Genomic DNA, 20084 nt, shown 5'->3' with positions numbered 1-20084 from the left:
GGTAAAACTTTCTGCTATGAAAGTTCCTACCAACCCTTTAATGACATTGCAGAGGATGTACACATTTGGCTACTAAGAGGTGATCCTAGACTGTTAATCCTGCATGTTCCTGACAAAATTTGCCCTTTGATGGTCTCACTGTAAACGACATAGATCAGATCCTTTCTGATCAGAGGAAACAGCAAGCTCTTCCCATACTGGCCCTTTCCCAAAGCTGTTTTTCAAAGTGGTCATTCATTCTTCATTGACACATCCAAGCCCACACAGTTTAAACAAGTTCCAAAAAGACAGAAGCTACTTTTAAAACCTTTTGATCTTGAGCTAATTTTAAACCTACTCCAGCTGAAATATTTACTGCATGTCTTCCTCATAAATTATGTCATATTCAAAAAGTGAAAATCCTATTTCAGCATCATCATCTCAAGTGGAAAAACTGCAAATCCTCCAACAGAAAATTAGGGAACATTTGTTCTGTCTGTGACAGCTCAAGTGTGCAGCAATTTTTTTCCCTGGCACAGATGTGTTTAGGCTTGCTAGCTGAGGAAACTATTGTAGCTATTCTGCTGTGTCCCTGAAGCCAGGCATCCTATGGCTACAAATGACTGTATTATTTAATCATGAAAAGACAAGACTTTGAATAAGAGAAAGCATTTCTAAAAGAAAAGTTACCAGGAACTCTGGGATCTGACTGCATAATTCAATCTCATTCCATTTTTTGAATGAAAATGGAATGCTGCTGAAATGATGTATTTGTGCCTTGGGAATACACTCAACGAACACTGAAGTGCAATGATGTACTTTTTTCAGCCTTGGATAAAAATCAGCTTTGTCTATAAAAGTACAGGAAGATATGCTCTCTGAGCATTTCACAAACATTAATCACTTCATCCCTCCATTGGAAAGATATGCACACTGTCCTTAATTTGCAAAGTACTTAGCACTGCTTCCAGCCTTAGGGTGCATCTGAAATTCTTTGAAGGGGTTTCAGTTTTAGTAAGCATTTGGTATTTTCTACTGCAAAATATGTTTGGTAAAATACCTCTATGGAAACACTCAGTTTTGAAATGTAAAAGACATCAAATCATCAGGTGTGTATGCACTTTTATATTGAATGCTACCATTTTGCTCATGTAAATGCGACACAGCTTATTTAATTTACCAAGAAGTAACTCAAAAATAAAAGACCTGGTGAAATTCTGATGAAGCCTAAGCAACAAATACATATTGCAACTAAATACTAGCTGGCTCTTTGAGTGTACTTCATTTCTTGCCCTTTACATTTCCTTTCATCCATATCTGATTTTTTAGCTTCAGTTTTAGCAAGTCACGTTTTTACCTGTTCAGTTGCTGAGACTAAAACCAGCTAAAAGTAAATACACATTATAACAGTCTAAAAAAAGCAACAGATTTAGGAAAGGTGGCAAGCACAGGAAAGTAATTTAAAAGTATAGCAGCAACGCAAATATGGGAACTTTATTAGAAATAAGGTAAAAATAAATCTTATACTCCTAAAAACTAGAAAATGCTAATTTTTTTGCTGTCCCTGAGAGACAAAAATATTCCTTTAAATTGGAGCAAATAAGGAAATGTCACTTTTAGATTAATTTTTGAGATGTGAACAGATGTGTTTCTGCTGTGTTCTTAACCTTGTATGCCTGTTTAAGTTCCCACAAATGACTGAGTCCTGGCTATGGGAGATTAAAAGAACCTAAGGTTAGTGTTTAATCAAATTTCACTACACCTTTCAATTAACATCTCTCTATGGTTTTCCCCTCCTGTTGACAGTGGCTGTCATGGCTCATCATTGACAAAAAGATTAAATGTTGTCCAAGGATATAGAAAATGGCAATCTGTACACTAGGGCTGAGGCAGATCACATTCAGTTTGACATCTGACTGCAGAAACTGATTCCAGAACAAGCTCTGCTTTGGTCTCTGCAGGTGTCACCAGTGCTGTAGAAGAAAACATGCAGTGCAGCTATGGGAACATTCCCTCCAGGAGCAATAGACTCAGTATTGAATAGAACACTTTACAATGGAGAGTTAAAATATTCTGGCCCTCACCTTTTACAACATTCTATATATAAAATGGCACAAATTTTCACACTAAGTGTTAATTTTGTCTTTGTTTTTTAAGACCAAAACCTCAAGTATATCTGTGAATGGAAAGGATACAACATGCCTATAGTACTGTATTGTCACATTTTAAATGCTATCACACAGATTTATATATGATCACAGAGAATTACAAATCCAGTTAGACCTGTGGCAAACAGGCTGTATAGTGAACAATATCATACAGTTTCATTTACCAATTCTTGAAAAAAACCTAGGAGTCAGCTGCTTTGAAGTTGTACTTTGATCTCACTGAGACCTACAGCCCAGCTTGTAGCCAAAGAAAGGGACATGCCATGAATGAAAAATTGAGCACCAGAATTTTAGAGTAGTATCAAGAACACAAATAGAGGGAAGCTGAGACTGTTAGGAAGTCAAATTTCATTTTATAATCACTAAACTTTGGGTGGTACCACACAAGACAGATGAAGAAATTTTTGTGGTGCTGAATCCCATGTTATGCTTTGAACCTGCTATTAAGATTAGCCAGTAATTCTAAATAGCTTCCTGAGGTCACACGATTCACTGCACATTTAAGGTCCAAAAGAAAAGAAATGCAGGTGAACAGACTAGTTAGGCATGAACTCAGACAAGCTTCATTGTTAAACTGTGATTGGATGTAAAACAAGTTCATTTTCATCCCTGTCTTCAATCACACTTTCAATGATGTTTGAAAAAATTATCTTCAGTTCACTACTACAATTATCACTCTGATTTCCTTCATGAGGTCTCAGATTTTTAGCTCCTCATCTGAGGTCATCATGTGGTCCAAGGGTGGGGGTGATGCACCACCACACATTCCCTCCCTCTTCGAAGCCTCTAGGATGTTTTGCCCAACTACTTCAAAAGAAGATCAATAGGTCCTCATGTACGTATGCTTGCAGTTTCACAATTTTGCTGACACAAAATCCTTATCTTGTAACAGAAGGAAAATATTATCATTTTTCACATTGTATACACACTATATGAAAAAAAACTTTATGTACTTTTACAAAGTTACCTATTCTTTATCCTAAATTGAAGTCCCTATGATAACACACTCCTTTTTGTTTCTTTATAGGCTAGAAGATCTTCAGACAGAGCTTTCTTTTGCCCTTCCTTTGTTCCTCCCTCCTTTCCCTTCGTTCCTCCCTCCCTCCCTCCCTCCCTCCCTCCCTCCCTCTCGGCATAATTTATCGACATGGGCTGTCTGACATTTCATTGTGATGATTACCTCTGGGAAGGAGACTTGGTTATTAACAGGTCAGCTGGACTCTTTATGCTTAAAGAACAAAGTTTCCCTCTCTTCCAAATGTGCCCTGAGTTTAAGGATACCTAATTTAATACTTTGACTCTTTACAAAGAGATCACAGAATATTCTGAGCTGGAAGGGATCCATCAGGATCATCAAGTCCATCTCTTAAGTGAATAGTCTATGCAGGGGTCAAATCCATGACCTTAGTGTTCCTAGCACCATGCTCTGACCAACCGAGCTCACTGATGTGCTGAAGAGAGGCTTACTAGCAACTACACCAGGTATTTATGACAGATAAATTGATATCAAACATTAAATGTTCTGGAATCACTTTGTTTCTTGAGTTAAACACCCAAGGCTAATTCAGAATAGCATACCTGTACCTTTGTTTTCCATGTGTAAAACAGAACTGTACCTCTCTTCACACAGCTGATATAAATATTAATGTCTTTGCTAAGAACTATGACACAGCATCATGAAGACAATAGATTGGCCTTTAATTCTATATTCAGTGAAAGTATTAGATGGCATTTAGTAAATAAAGCATGAGAGTCTGTGCAATAAAGGCTGAAGATGAAAGGCACTATTGAACAGCTACCATTCAGTAAGTACTACCCAATTGGTGCACTAAATGAGGCAAGGGACCCACGGGAAACATTTGATCTTGTAATTAAAGACTATCAGAAAGGCATATGCAGAGGGGATCTGAATAAATGTTGCACTGGAATCATTAATTCTGGAATTTCCTAACTTCAGAGCGTTCTATTTTTCAAACTTGATTTATTTTAATGTCATTTTAAGGAAATATGTAATATATATGATATTTGCAGTTCTTTATACTAAACTGTGCTTCACTCACAGCTTCTGAGGGGAGGAATTTTATTGTCAAGGGCATCAGTGAATGGTAAAATATCTTTGAAATCGCAAAGGAGAGTGACATACCCTAAGCAGACATACTGAACAGTGTCAGAATAACAATAAGATGTAAGAGTGCTGAGGCCCATTCTATAAGTGCAGCTGTTAAAAGAAAAGTTTTTTTCTGGTGAAAAGCCCCATTACTCAACAAATGTTAAGAGTAGGCACTGGAAAATTTATGAATGAGAATGACCTTGTTTTGACAGGGAAGGAGAAAAGGCCTCATGGAATCTGAAAGAGCTCTTTCTAGATTACATCTCAGCACTGTTTCAGTCCACTTCTGCCCCGGGGTAGCTCACTGTTACACATGTGCTCACTGTTCTCTCTGCTATGGGGTTGGACTTTAACTTAAGTAAATGTGGAAAAGTTTGCAGCCAAGAGCTCTGATTACTAACTAGGGAAGATTTTGCTTAGAATCACTGACATGTCTCCTCTCAGAGGTACTTTGAAAGTGATGGTGTCACAGTTTGAGGGAGATGTGTAGCTGATTCAATTTTACCCAGAGGTTCAGCTCAGCTGCCGAGCTGACTAAATTTTTCTGCTATGCAGAACCTGGAAGTAGATTCCTAATGTGAATAATCATATCAGTATTATTACTGAACCATGACATAAAGGCATCATTTAGGATTGTATCCTATTGGTTTGACAGCTATACTTTTCCACGTCCAGAAGTCAGGCCTTGCCAGCAGGAACTCGTCTCAAATTCTCAGTCAGACTGATGAAGCTATATGCAGATAAAGCTATAAAATGCCATCGATTTTGGACTTGCCTACAAAGGGTGCAGTGCAACCTACATCACAGTCACTTCTCCTGGAATATTCACCTACTGTCAAGGAAAGTCATAGAATCAAACATCACCATCCAAACATTCTAGGGAGAGCCCTGGATTGTGGTAGGCCTGTTTTACTTCAGTGTTGGGATCACACTATACAAAAAAAGGAGAAGCAGCTTCAATGTAGTTCGTAGTTCTGTAGCGATCTAAGTTCTGTAGTTCTGTACTAATAGTACAGCAGAGTTAGTATCTTTTCTTAGGAGTGTGTTGCATTATGTGGGCACATCAGTATATTTAGCATAAATGTTCCCATTTAGCAAAATGGTTCCCTGCTTCATGCAAGCAGCTCAGACTGCTTTTGTCTGCAATCAGAAGCACCTTCCATCACAAAAAGTCACTTAGCCAGCTGAAAATAGGCCTTTAAGTAGTTGTGATTAATCTAAAAAAAATTTTATGGTGCACAAGTCTCTCAGATGTTACTGCTAAATTCCAGTTCAAATTCTACATATCTGTATATTATGATGTGCAAAATCTAAGCATTCATCACATTCTTCCCACACCAGACATTTAGAATACTATGATATATATCTACAAGGTACAACTGGCACATATTGCAGAGTTGATCATTATGTAAATGAACAAATTTTTAGGTCAGCAAATCAACAGAAACTACAGTTCTAATCTCATTGCGAATAATATTATTTATTTCTTCAAACTTCTACATTAAGAAATGAAAAGAAATACCTTAACACTACAAATTCACAAATACTTTTAAAACTTTAGCGTTTCTGTTCTATGCACAGCATAGTTTGTGACTTTATCAGTTTGTTCCTTAAAGCCAACTAAATGGCAAGAAATCTTGTCTGATCTTTCTAGTAAACACAACTTCAGACACAGAGACAGTTTTATAGTGTAAATAACAGTCAGGTTAAATTGCCACTATAAAAACATTCTACTCATGATCAGTGGTTTCTACTTTTCTAGAATGTATTTGCATTTTGACATTGCAAAAGCTGAATATTTTTTTTTTGTTCTTGTTGCTTTTGAATATATAAAGAACCCAGCCCAGCAGCTAAATCAAGATAAAAGACATCAGTATTCTCTTTTCCCTGGGATGTATCAACCATCATTAGGAATGCAGACAGTAAAAAGGCAATTTGGGACTCTGAGAGCAGGTTGCAAAAATAATTTACAGTTGTGTTCACTGTTGGCATAATACTAAATCACATCAAGACTCTTCATTTGTTCAGCCTACATTCAGTATCATATTAAAAACAAGTCTTTCCATTGGTATTTTTATTGTTTTTTGCAAATAAGATATTTTCTTCTAAAGGTCTAATATGCCAATAGAGACATCTCTGCACAGATAGCAATTAGTTACTTACGTTGTAACGATAGACATTACAAATCAGGCACAGTGTGGAATGAAAGGAACTTATTACAGCATTTGTCAGGCAAAGTTGCTTCTCCTTCCTTTTCAATTATACGCAGGAGCAGTTCAATCAATGCTCATATATTAAATTTACTGCCAGTTTTAATTACTGAAAATCTAGGACAAACACACTGAAGTCTTACGTATTTACATATTTTACATATTTTTTCTTTCTGGAACATTTTTCTATTGAGTGCCATCTCAAAGTGCTTCATAAACTGTGAGTTAATCAAGAGAGCCACATGTAGCAATTAATAATGTTGCCCCTTTCTGTAAGCAGTCTGTACTTAAATAAATATTTTTTCTAGCATCTCAGGCTGAGCAGTGGAAAAATCAAAAAACCTTCTCCGATTCTCATAATGACTCAGTTTGGTGTGTACCAAGTAAAGCTATCTTCTGTCCCCTTCAACTATGATCTGACACAAAAATACTTGTTCGGATAAAACTTCAAAATATGATTACCTTTGCTTATGTTGTGATTCTCCTCTGTTTAGAAAAACACTTTCCCTCTTTGCTGGATTCCCTAGTTTCTTCTTCCATGAGCCAGAGACTGCTGTCACTGAGATGTGTTTTCACTGCTGCTGCACTGCTATGCAAACTCTCCTATCACTCAAAAACCAAAGTCTGTCTGAGTCCTTGTCCTGTCCTTGGCACAAATCTGATCTTTATACTGTGAAATATGTATACTAACCTTCTTTTCTACACTGCTTATTTTCAAGCTTTGTAACTCTGAACTCTTATTTTCAAGATCTGTAGCTCTGTAACTCTGGGTTCCAGACAGACAAGAAACACCCAACCAGTGCAGGCATGATCCATTTCACCAAGATTACAAGCTTGTCTTTTATGACTACAAAGTAGTTTAGATCAGTAAATACCTCCCCCTCTGAAAACGTTAAAAAAAATTTTCTTGATTAGTAAATTTTAATATTCTTCTTCGTTATGCCTTTGGAAGGATAATATTCTTAAAGAAGAAAAAAAAAAACCCAAACCAAAAACATTTAGCAAAAAGAGAAGTGTTTTAATCCGGACTCCAGAGTATCTCTAATTCTCTGAATTTTCAGGTGCTTCTCTGAAGTGCCCTCAGACGCTGTCTGGGTCACAGGCTGCCCTCTTGGCTTTGAGACCCCAGTTCTTTTCTCTAGTGTTAGAGCTCACAGATTATTTCCACATTACTCACAACCGTAGTGACTGACTGACATGCTTTTGTCCTTCAAAGCAAGGCTTTTACAGTGTGGTAACAGTGCTAAGAACTCATTTCCTCTGAACTGCAAATCTGAAAAGAGGCTACAACGGCTTGTGGCACCCTGTCAAATACTGTAAATTGTTCTCACAGCACCGTATTTCAAAGCCGATGGCAGTGTAAACTTATGGGTGGGTACGGTTGGAAGGTAACACCCACAGTGAGATTGTGGGGCATCAAATCTGCTCTCTGTCAAGGAGGTCAGAACAAATTGGCTCACTTCAAGAAACAGAATATTTTTTCTGTCAGGTCTTCAGAACCAGGCTAGATTCCAAATCCTATGTGTGTTAATTCCATCTTGTGTATTGCTGACTGATGATTTGTGAAAATGGAAGAAACATGAAAGAAGAAACATTTGCTCTCTTATATTTGTATTGTCTTGACAGGGAAAGAAAAAGGAAGTTTTTGTTTCTATTAAATCTTATTGATGATGCTGGCACCAAATCTGTGCCATTCTTTTTGAGAACTATTTCTGAAGTTCTGTGAATTTTATTGCAAAAACCCCCAGTAGTGCTTCAAGACAGATGGAATATAACTATTAAAAAACTCTTTGTTTTAAAAAAAAATTGAAAATATTTTATATTTAACAATGAAGTTATGAAAACCTATATGATGACTTAATTTATTACTGTACTAAAAGCATTATATGAAATACTAGTAGAAAATGTAGTATGCTTGCTATCATAATGTTAATGGATATCAAATTACCAAGATGGTAGAAGTAAGTTGTCAAATTCCAAACATTCACTTCATTGACTTGAAAACTCAAACAAACTGGCTGCAACCTCTTCTTATGTTGCAGAAAAGAAGCCATTATTAAAAAAAAAATTAATTACAGATTCCATGTAAGGGAAGAAATTTGGACAGACTTGATAAAAAGGTAAAAATTTTGTTTCCTCTTCAAGCCCATGAATAAAATCTGGTATAAAAAGGAGAAGATGAACTAGTTTTAGAAAGATAAAGGACTTGGTGATAAGAAAAAGTCTCTTTGATGCATTAATAATTAGTGTTTTTTCTTTTTCTTAGAGATCTTTCTTTTAGAAAAATCTAGAGATTTTTCTAAAAGAGATCTTAGAGATCTCTTTTCTTAGAGATCTTTCTTGGTCTGGAAAGATTTGCATGAGGTCAGGCTTAAAGTAACTTTGCTTAGATTTAGAAGAAAATGAAAAATAAACCAAAGATTTTGGTTGTTTTCCAATTTTCTTTCAGCTTGCCATAATTTTTAAGACAATCATTACATATTTAATAAAAATGTAGAATAATTAAAAAAATTGATGTCATAATTAAGGACTTTAATGACTATAGAGTCAGCTTTCTAAATTATCTACATTATGCTTACCCTGTCCTCCTGCATCAGTAAAGAGAAATGCCATATACAAGAAATGCCCTATAGAAAATTATATATATATATATGCATACATATATATATAATATATATATAAATAAAATAGGAAAAAAATGGAATGCACCAGTGGAAATAGAATTTAAGAAGTATGAAGCAAATTATCTACTCACTGATATGAATAATGATCAAAATCCTATAATTTCAATCTCTTTGAGTTAATTCAGTCTGCATAAAAAGCACAATAAAACAAAGAAAAAGATTGTTGTACAGATCACCTCAAGGACTTGCAACAGCTTATAGCACGTTAGCTTTGTAAGAAGCTTAGCAAGTGAATTTTGGGGAAGCCTTGAGTATCCAAGGGATTATTGGCCTGAGGCAATGAACCAATTATAAGAGCACAAGGGATGGCAGCATGTTTTTCTTCTCTGGCTGTATGGATCCCAAAAGATGGCTTATGATAATCTTCCATTGTGCCTTTTCCTCTTTCCCTTTCCATAAAATGCAGGCCTAGTAGTAAGTGGGAAAAGTTTTTTTTGACAGCAAACATAGCAAAAGGAAATATGCCTAGCAGACACAAAAGATTGGGTGCATGAGAAAATGAAAATTGTCAGTGCATCCCATTGCCCATCAGTCTCACAATATAATTATTAATTTTCTAAGGGAAGTGCATAGAATATTTCAATGAATTCAGGAGAAAGACCTGAACCTGAACGATGTTTTGAGTCTGGCTTAATCAATAGCATTAGGGAATACTGTGCTTAAATTATGAATATATTCATATTTACTGAAGCTAAGGATTGTGAAAGATGCCCTGGATGACAGGCTAAAAAAATTAATTTCTATCATTCTATTTGATCTCCAGCCTGTCAGTTATAGAGAGGGTATAGGCAATTTCATTTAGCTACGCAGTACAACTCAAGTGTGTCCTATAACACTCTGAATACAGTCAGCATTATTTATAAAACCAGCCTATGCCCTTATTTAATGATTTGGCAGTCGTGCTAAACCATTGAACCTTTTAGTGAATGGTGTTAGCTGAATGTCAATACGTACATATGATTGCCTTTCATCTGCACAGAGAAATGGTAATTAGGATTTCCATTGAATTTCTGACAGAGGCAAAGCTGAATTAAAGCCTATTTATAAATATTTTAATATCATAAAACAGCCTTAGAGCATTCAATTTGAGCAGCACTGTAAATATGCCCTTCATTATGTAAAGGTTGGCTGTTTAATAACAATATGCAAATATCTTTGCAAGAGAACTTGCTTTTTGTTTTTTTCCTTTGTTTTTTAGGCACAGTGTTTCTCCCACTGGGGAAAGTGTACAGACAACCCTACTATCACTTTCATTATTTATTTGTATGTATAGAACTTATTTATAGTTTTCAGCTGAATCAAAAACTTATAATCCTGGCAGCTTTTTTCATTAAAGTTTCTATTAAAACTTGCATAGTGTCATGGGAATGTTCATTATTTACAAGTCAAAGTCTAGTTGCAGAAGCAGAAATTCAGACACTTTTTAGCATGTATGAACTGTTGCATTCCACTGACTGCAGATAGGGATGCATCCCATAAATCCAAATTCTTTCTCACACTAGAATTTCATTCACTTTGTCTGTTTCTAGATAAAGCTGATCATCTTTCTCCAAGGGTGACTTCCTGCAGCCATAAGTAACTGACTTTATTTTGGAATCGGATTTTCTGCCCCAAAAAAGTCTGAAAACACCTAGCTTATTAGTGTATTCCTTTATTTTTTTAACAGGAATTCCAATTATGTTAGGATGACACAAAGACAGGAAAAAGGAAATCAGAATTTGAATGAATTTTGACAGATGCAGGTGAGATTTCTAGTAAACCAACAAGGTGCAAGATGTCAACCTCCCATGACAAGCAGAGGAGGCAGACCCCAACAAAATAATATTCCTGCTCACCTGTAGAACCCCAACAAGGTTAAAGCCTATGATCTGCGAAGAAATCAAGAACATTCTGACAATTTTACTGCTAGTAAGTTATAGACCTTTAGGGTTTTGTGTGGAACTGTCTTTCTATTCAGAGCAATATTATGTGTTCTGTGTCTTTTGTCTCTTTCTTTTACAACGTAGTTTCATCCTTCATCATCAACTTGTGGTAGATTAAAAAAATTAAATTCCAAATATGTTTTGGCCTTTATACATAGAATCTCTTTAACTTATCTTTCTGAATTTATACAACACTGACACAAATTTGCTATGTTTCTACTTGTTCTGAAGCTTGTTGCATTAGCTGAAGTAATATACAACAATTTATAGATCATTAAGCAATTTGTTTACAATGCCAGGGATCATTTGTGACCTAATTTTTATGTGGGGGGTCAAAATGAAAGAAGCACAAAAACTTATATGTATGCTCTGAAAACTCAGACAAGTGACTTTGCAAAAGTTTTTGTGCAAGAGTTGCCTCAAGGAATCATAGAGGAGAGATGGAAATGACCAAAGTGCTGGAGATGTTCCCTTCATCTCAATTGGATTTCCTAGCATGTCCATCACCGAAGACAATTACAACTACAGAATGGTGGCTCAAAAATATTAGGAACAGTTGAACTAGAAGAACACCACAAGGTACCACTTCAGCATTAACTAGTGTACCAGCAAAACAATTTTACACCTCAATTTTTACTTACTGATCATGTAGTACCATTCTGGATCACAGAGGAAAATCCCAAGTAGTTCAGTTCCTCTGTGGCAAGCATGTAGCTTCTTGCCAAGGAAAAGTGAGACTTTCACTTGTCCAGGGAGACATTGCAAACCTAGCATTTGGTAGAGTATCCTGTAGGATAGCCATTGTCTCAAATATCAGTGCTGCATGGATGGAGTGCAATTTCTTGACTCGGTTACTCCTATTTCAACTAGGCAGCTCTCTAGAATAGCTTGCCTCCTTTAGTAAAAACTTGGAGGTCACTAAAAGCTTTGAAAATGGGCCTTAGCTGACATGTTTCAGCAAAGAAAACAAAATATTAAGCACTACTTATATCAGCAGTTTTGTGCTTGTGAACACAAAACATCTTGTTTATATAAACATCTGCCAAAACACAAATATAGAAGTCATGCTTTGAGGTAGCTCTCTGTATTTTTCTACATATGCTGATCTTTACTATGAAGTTAATTTTAATAGGCTGTCTAGAACTGGTAAGATATTCAAGGAAAAATGAAAAATAATATTGGGTGAAATACTTTAAGATTCCACTTCCAGCTTCTACTTACTGTCACACTTCCAAGGAAAATGGCATTTTCCTTGGAAGAAATATCTCCTTTTTATTAAATCTGAAGGAAGGACACTGCTTACTGAATGGAAAAGTTGTCTTCTAAGACTGCTTTGGCCTGTCTGTGCTTACTTTATGAGAATTGACAACATATTTGACTTCCAACAAGGACACATACTCAGAGAAAATGCCATTTATCCGTGTCCAATCCAAAAGCCAAAAAGTGGGAGAACACGATGAATTAAGCAGTTGTCATGCTATTAGAAGGTCAAAACTCTAATTTTTCCTAGGAAATTAATATAATTGTAAAGAGTACAAGCTGTGACAGTGTTAACTGAGGAACCAGGGGAGTTTCAAAGATATTTCTTTAGTTCCAGTCAGGATAAGGCTTTGGTTTATATCTCCTGGGTGTCCCCACTTACTGCATTTTTATTCCTAGCTCATTAAATGGCTTCCTGTCAGACCAAGGTAAACCAGACAATGTGCTCTAGTAGAATATGTACTGGGCTTCAGCTACTAATGGGTCCTCAGGCTACCAGAAAAAAGTAGATACAACTAGTCTGAAATGGAATTGCTGGTAAGGGAATAGAATTCCAATAGTGTTTATTGTCATTGTATTGTTAATGTTTTTTTTACTCTTTATTACTGTTCTAGTATCCACTCCTATTGTACCATGCTATTCGCTAACAGTTGTATCTAATTCTCTAACTGGCAGCTTCTCCAAGGGCTTGCTTCATGTTGATCAAATATACACAAGACACATTGAAAAAGAGTTTATGGTCTTGTCCACAGGAGCAGTCTTTTTGGGGAGTTTACTGAGAAATATGAAGGTCTAGAAAAATCTTTAAAACTATTGTCATTATTTTGGTGAGTTACTTTTTCTTTTAGTTCTCATAAGCAGAGGCAACAAAGAGAAGAAAAAAATGCCAGTCATGTATCGCTTTTTTTCCATGACCAGGCAGAAAGAAGATTTCTGAGCACTCACGTCAATGGTAAATATTCATTTGATGCTTCTCTGTAATCATTGTATCATTTGTCATGAAAACACATGTATAGGTAGAATTTTCAAAGAACAGTGGCTGTGCTCTGGGAAGACAGATAGTATCTATCTTCCGCTAAAATTATATAAAAAAATTTTCATGTCAAGACTAACAAGGGTCAAAAGGCAAGATTTTAATCCTGACAAATGAGCACATTAGATCATTCCTATGTGGAATTTTTATTTTCTCTGGCTGAAGCTGACAAGTAGACACATGATATTATTAGATATGGGTCATTAAAGAGAGCTAATTAGCAAAGGCTACCTGTAGGAAAGGCTAGGGATGGGATACCACACCTCAGCATCAGGCTAAGTGCAATGTAAAGCTTGTCTACCTACTCCAGTCTCAGAAGGTACATAATTACTAATGTACCATCACAGATATTAAAGTTTGTTCCAAAAAACCTAATTGTCTTTTTGAGCCTACATAAGACAATTCCTGCAACCTTAGCCAAGTACTGTAAAGGTATTGTTAAGCAACCTATGATCTCAGAATTTATGACCAAGTAATAATCCATATACACTATCAGCTTTTAATTCTGAAAACTGAGGTTTTATTGTGCTCTTTCAAATTAATTCAGGAGTTAGCTTTCTTTAATCGTATTATTATAAGTCCTTTCCCTTCACAAGATAAATTTGTAATTTAAAGTTGGAATCTTCATACCATTTAATAAGACCCAGAGGAGAGAACACCATATTACAAAAATTATTCTCTATTGATTGCATTAAAATTCTGTTAATGACAGCATTTTTAAAATACCCTAGATATTGTATAGACCAGGATGCCTAGTAATTACTTTCATCTAGTAATAAAGATGTGAGAAACTAGCAAAATATACAAAACAAGCAGGATAGACGAGTGTGTTCACAGAGATTTGAGTAGGTATGGTTAAGAACAAATAGGAAGTATAGAATCCTTAAACATTCAGCTGTAGCAGTAGCAACAGCTTTTCCATGAGTTCCAGAAGAACTGTCAGCAGAGGAGCTTCAATTTCCTGAACTGAGGCATAAGATGCCAACCCAAATTGTCCCATGAGAAGTATTTTACACATTGCAATGGCACAGTATAGAGAAAGTAAGGGATTATATGATCTGAGAACTGTTTACAGTTTCTGAACTTTAGGAAATATCTGGTCTCCCTGTGAATTCATGGAGAATTTAAATTCCAAAAATAGAAGTTAAAAACTACAAGTACATGAGAGTCTTAATTGGTGGCTGACTTAAAAAGTATAAAAGGTGTAGATGAAACAGAGGTTCAGACAAGAGAAGTCCTTAATATGATTGGTCTGGAGTGACACAATTCCTGAAGTAATAAATAAATAATAATAAAAAAATTACCCAGGACCAATCTATCTTGCCTGCCTTTTTAGTGATAAACAGGGTGAAAACAGTGCAACCACAAGTTTGGCAATCTCTGAAAAAGATCTGACCACTTCCTGTTTTCTTTTCCTGAGTGCTAGATTTGCATCAGAGAGCTTAAGTATTGTCTGTATGAGCTTGTGAAACCCAGAAGTGTTCTCCAAGATATGTACGACCTGTAACTATTGGTTTGTGGTTGTGTCAAAGAAAAAGGGAGAGGGATAGTGGTATATTTATTTTTCTTGTAATCAAAATATATAATAGCTTATGACAAGGTCTATTATCCCCTGGAAGGAAAAGGAAACAAGGAAATGCCTTTATGCTGCAACAAAAGCTAAATCACTTCAACTGTCAGCCTCCATTAAGACACACTGAGCAGGGACAGTGATTGCTAAGCCAATTTGTCCATCAGTTTTTGAAAAGTGCTAGCAAATACAAATAAAGAAATAGAGACTGTGTTTCTATAGGCATTATTACAGTTGATTTCCATAGATATAAGCCACCCCTGCTGATAATTTTCATGTCATTTTGGAGATCAGTGCTAGGAGCAAAATACAGCTCTGCTCCAGGATGCTGAGAAACAAAAAGTAGTATTTGTTTTTATGCTAATAAGATTGGAAGAATGTCCCTTCATCCTGGGGGGTTTATCTTTCAAAGGACATCAGTCACTTTCCTGAACCAGTGTTTAGGTTTGATTTATGCATTGTCTATCATCTCTAAATTAGGCAACCTGCATTAATATATTTTCAAATCTTGGTTATCATCCTGTATCCCGAAAGTTCTCCATGCAATCCAAAGTCTCTTTCCATATGGTACTGAAGCAGTCTGCCCACAGAAGAAGGTGAAAGTCTGCTAGAGGCAGAATCACTTGGGCTGATGATTTGCCAGCAGGTTCTCAGCAAGCCCATCCCATTGAGAAATGCAGCCAGTAGAATATATCCAATGTCCATGCTTCACAGATTGGGTGTTAGTCAGGCTGAGAATTCATAATGCGGAAAGGCAGAGTGTGCTGGGTTTGGTTGGGGCAGAGTTAATCTTCTTCACAGTGACTGGTATGGGGCTGTGTTTTGGACTTGAGCTGAACACAGGGTTGGTAATACAGAGATGTGTTTATGAATGCCTGAGCAGAGCTCACATACGGCCAAGGCCTTTTCTGCTCAGTTGTGGCTGGGGTTGAACCATAACACATAGAAAAAGAATCTGTTCAAAAAAGAATTACTTTTCTTGTCCAAGATGAAAATGAAAGTTTTTTTTATGTAGTAGATGGGAATTTGTGGATTTGCATCTTGCATTTACTCCCACATCTAGTCTGAGCTTCAATTAGAGCAGGTAGCATAGTTTGTTTGCTTGAGGTAGCTATTGATCATAGTATCTACCTATTCACCTTTTTTTTATTACCTACTTCATCAATGTGGGTCAAAGTACTTGCTTGAAACTGTCAAGATAATTTACTCTGAATTCTTCTCTTGGAAATGCAGAGATACATGGAGATTAAGAAAAATAGAAGAAAATATGAAAAGAATGTTCTTCCAAGGCTTGAAAAGAATGGTGCATGAGTGTAAGGGCTTGGCCATGACAAGAGAAAACTTTAGACAGGATCAATGACACATTAACTTGCTGAGTTCTACGGATGACAGCTGGGCCTGTTTTTTGCACAGGATAGCTCATGATACAAATATCAGAAAATCCAAGCACTCCTCAAAGAGCTGCCTGACGGATGTCAGCTAGGCCTCCAAATATCTTTTTTTTACTGTCATCTGTATGATGAGGATAGTAACAAGTGTGATAAAGTCATGTTTAAACTCCTTAGGAGTCTAAGTTCTTATGTTAGTCACATTTTAATTATTTTTTAATCAGAAATCTTATATTACCTCTTTTTAGTTCTGTGTTTGTTTCTGGTTTCACTAAAGGGATTTTTTTTCTTCAAATGATTAGAAATTGAATGTTAACAAGCAATAATAGCAGGAAAAAGAGCTCATAGATATAGGACACATCTTTCAGTAATATCAATTAGCATCTGAAATCACTGAAATCAATGTGAACTGAGTCATTGACTTCAAGAGCTCTAAAGGCCACCAGAGATGTTTTAGATGGAGATATGAAAGGAAACCTGGAGAGATTTTCAGGCAAAGGTTTTCTTTTGTTTGTAGCAATCTTACTGGTTTCCATAGGGATTTCTAATGAGAAGAAATAAAAAGGAACTGCTCAGCTAGAGTGACCTAGAGGATAAGAGCATATAATCAATGTAAAACAAATTAAAGATCAGGTATCATCTATAACTGTGCTTCTTCTTTTTGATTTATTTTATTCTCAAAAGAGAATTTGGAGAAAACTCAAAATACTGTTAAAATTTACAGTTCTTAACAGTGAAGAAAAATCAGTTCTTAAAATCAGTTCTTAACACCGTAATAGCATTCATTAACTTCTGGAAGTGCTTCAAAATCTAAAATGTGCTCTGTATTGCTATTCACTTTGTATTTCTAGTTTCAGGGACTCATCTTCTGACTTTTGAACAAGTATGTTTTCAGCTGGTTTTAAGTCTCTGTACCTCCACAGAGCCACCATGACTGACATAAGACAGTCTCTTACTCTCTCTTACTCTCAATAGTAAGAAACCAGGCTGATATCTGCATAATCAGTTGAGAGGGCAAAAAATTCCTGATAATATCAAGTTCTACCAACTCAGACCAGCATGTACATAAGTTTTGCTGCGCAGGGAATATAATGAAAAAAAGATCCTAGCACAAGCTTTCCTTCCTGGAAATTGGTGTTTTGAACCTGCTTTATCAAGAGCCTAAATTGTGACTCATTGGCATTGCTAAGGTGAACTCTTAAACATAATGGCAACTGGCTTCTGCAAGAAAGTCTTCAGATGCAGACCTGTACATCTTCCTTCTTCAACCAAACTTAACAAAAGTGTGGTTATAAACATGGCATGGATACCTATAGAGGTTTAACTGTCTGCCTGATATAATTAGGCTCAGGAATGCCTAGGGAGTGTCTTCCAAAGCAGCAAGTGTTATGGTGTCACATGAGAGCCTTCATTGTGGTTAAGAACACCCTGGGGCTTGGTGTTCTCAATCTCTATAGACTGGTCCATTTCAGCTTTTCACTGCAAGGATTTTGGACCTAATGTCCTTCATTTTGCTGTTGGTATGTAACCATCCAAGGTGCAATCTCATTAGATGACAGTGTGGATTCCTGTGACACCTGTACTATTTGTGACTGCTATTTCCCACGAGGGAGTGGCACCGCAGAAGGCCCCTGAGGTAATTGGAGTTTTCAAAGCCCCAAATTATACTGAGAGAGTTTTTGTTTCTCTATACTTCCGTAAGCCCCCAAAGACTCTGGCATGTATAAGGGAAGTTTTGTCTTTGATTTTCTGCTCAATAAAAAGTCAGCAAAACACAGATGATACTTTGAGCTATAGAAATATTTTGTTATCCTTTTGCCCAACATATTTTCTTACTTGAAAGTGTATTCACTTCCATTCTTATATCACATTTCTCCTAGGAATATGATATTTGGAACTTACTGCCCATAATTTCAAATTGGCCCACACATGCCTTTAGTTTTGACAAAATGATTGAAGAATGCCTAAAATAAACCTTTAAAATACTTAGTTATTCCAAGTTAACTGCCAAGATTTAACATGAAATAAAAATTTCTGGTGAAGATCAGTCCCAGAGTTTATTAAACCTTAGTAAAAAAAGAATTTTGTAGAAAGCTCAGGGGTTTAGGATGTGCAAGAGCCATTCTCAGCCCAAGCTTTGGCAGCAGATTTAGCTTCCGCACATCCGCAAGGTGTGGAGAACCTCTCTCTTGATTGCTGTGACAGAACAGCATCTTGCAAACAGCATTTGACCCTTGAGAGGCTCAGGAACTAGTCCTCCTCCTCGTATCCTTGGAAGTGGTTAGATTCACTGAGGAGAGTGAACCATCAGCCTTCACTTTCCTCCTGAGCATGATCTGGGCAGCTGAGAGGAGCACACAGCATTCTGCATAGGTCTGTCAAATTCTGAGCTATCAGATACTCTATGGAAAGTGAGAAGGAGGATACTTCTGAGATACTGAAGCACTTTTTGTGGAATAGACCTACCAAGAACCCTTGGGTACTGCTGCTACTACAGTCACATGTGGATAATCGAGAAAAGCTACATGTAAAGTAAAAATAATTAAATCATAACACCCGATACAAGAGCCTACAAGCTCCATTAACATAAGGGAGAAGAAAAACCTTTTTCTTGAGAGTTGATAGAGTGCTTGACTTGCATAATCACCTTGTTCACATTTTCCTCTGCAACCAAACTAACAAGAAGATTTTGTAGATATAAAAATTACACATACAGACATAAATTTCCTTACCTAACTTTATAAGATAAATACACAGGTGCATTTAGAAAATGACTGTAGACAAACAAACAACAGATATATTGAGATATTCTGTAAATGGTTGAATAGAATGGAAGGTAAAAATTATTACAGAAATGTTTGGACATCTTAAAACAACAAAGAGTTCAATATGATTTATTTAGTCAGGGTAGACTAAAATTCACTAGTATAATAACAGAACCATTTGTCTTAGCAAGTATCTTGTTATTGGTGATCAATAATGTAGCTGAGATGACTGATGGCTTTGTTTTCCTGTGGTGCCTCAGCCAGACTAAATTATTTATTTGACATGCTGCCTCTTGGCAAATGCTAGGAAACAGTGATAAGAAATTTGCATGCCTCTGTATATATCTCTGAATGAATATGAGATGTTCCTCAAACTTTTGGTGAATGACATATGGCTGTAGTTTGAGGGACAGTTTTGCTCACTGGACATGCTTTTGTCTCCTGGCATGAATAGCAATGTAGACATCAGAATGAAACCAAGAGGCTATTTTATTTTGGTTGTTGTTGTACATGACGAGGAGAAAATGCTGGCATTTTGAGAAATATCCAGAATTTGAATGTCTCTGAATACTTAAGAACCTGCCTCAATTTGCCAGCATATTTAAGTTGTTAGAGACAATTTTAATTACCTTGAGACAGGTACAAGTGTAAAAATAATAAAAGAGGATAAAAACGTACGAGCAGGATAGAGAAAAAGTCTCCTAAGCTCATTATTAGTGCCCCTGACAGTGGCCAGTGGAGGAAGATGAGTTGAAGAATGAATGTAAGAGTATAGCCAGTTCAGAACAGTATTTGCCCTTTTGTATTTTGCCATTTTTGTGTCATCTGTTTTCCACGCTGAAGTGTTCTTTTTTTAAATATATACAAGCTTTTCAATAACTCCAGGCATCCTTGCTCTTCTCCATGCTGTTGTGTTACAGTCTATTAAGATATGGCGATCAAAACTGCACTCAAGGTATGTGTGGAAAAGGACTTACACATGGTTAAAAAATATT

The sequence above is a fragment of the Molothrus aeneus genome, chromosome 6 (genome assembly GCF_037042795.1).
Source record: "Molothrus aeneus isolate 106 chromosome 6, BPBGC_Maene_1.0, whole genome shotgun sequence".
NCBI classification, from domain to species: Eukaryota; Metazoa; Chordata; class Aves; order Passeriformes; family Icteridae; genus Molothrus; species Molothrus aeneus.
This window is presented reverse-complemented; position numbering follows the sequence as displayed.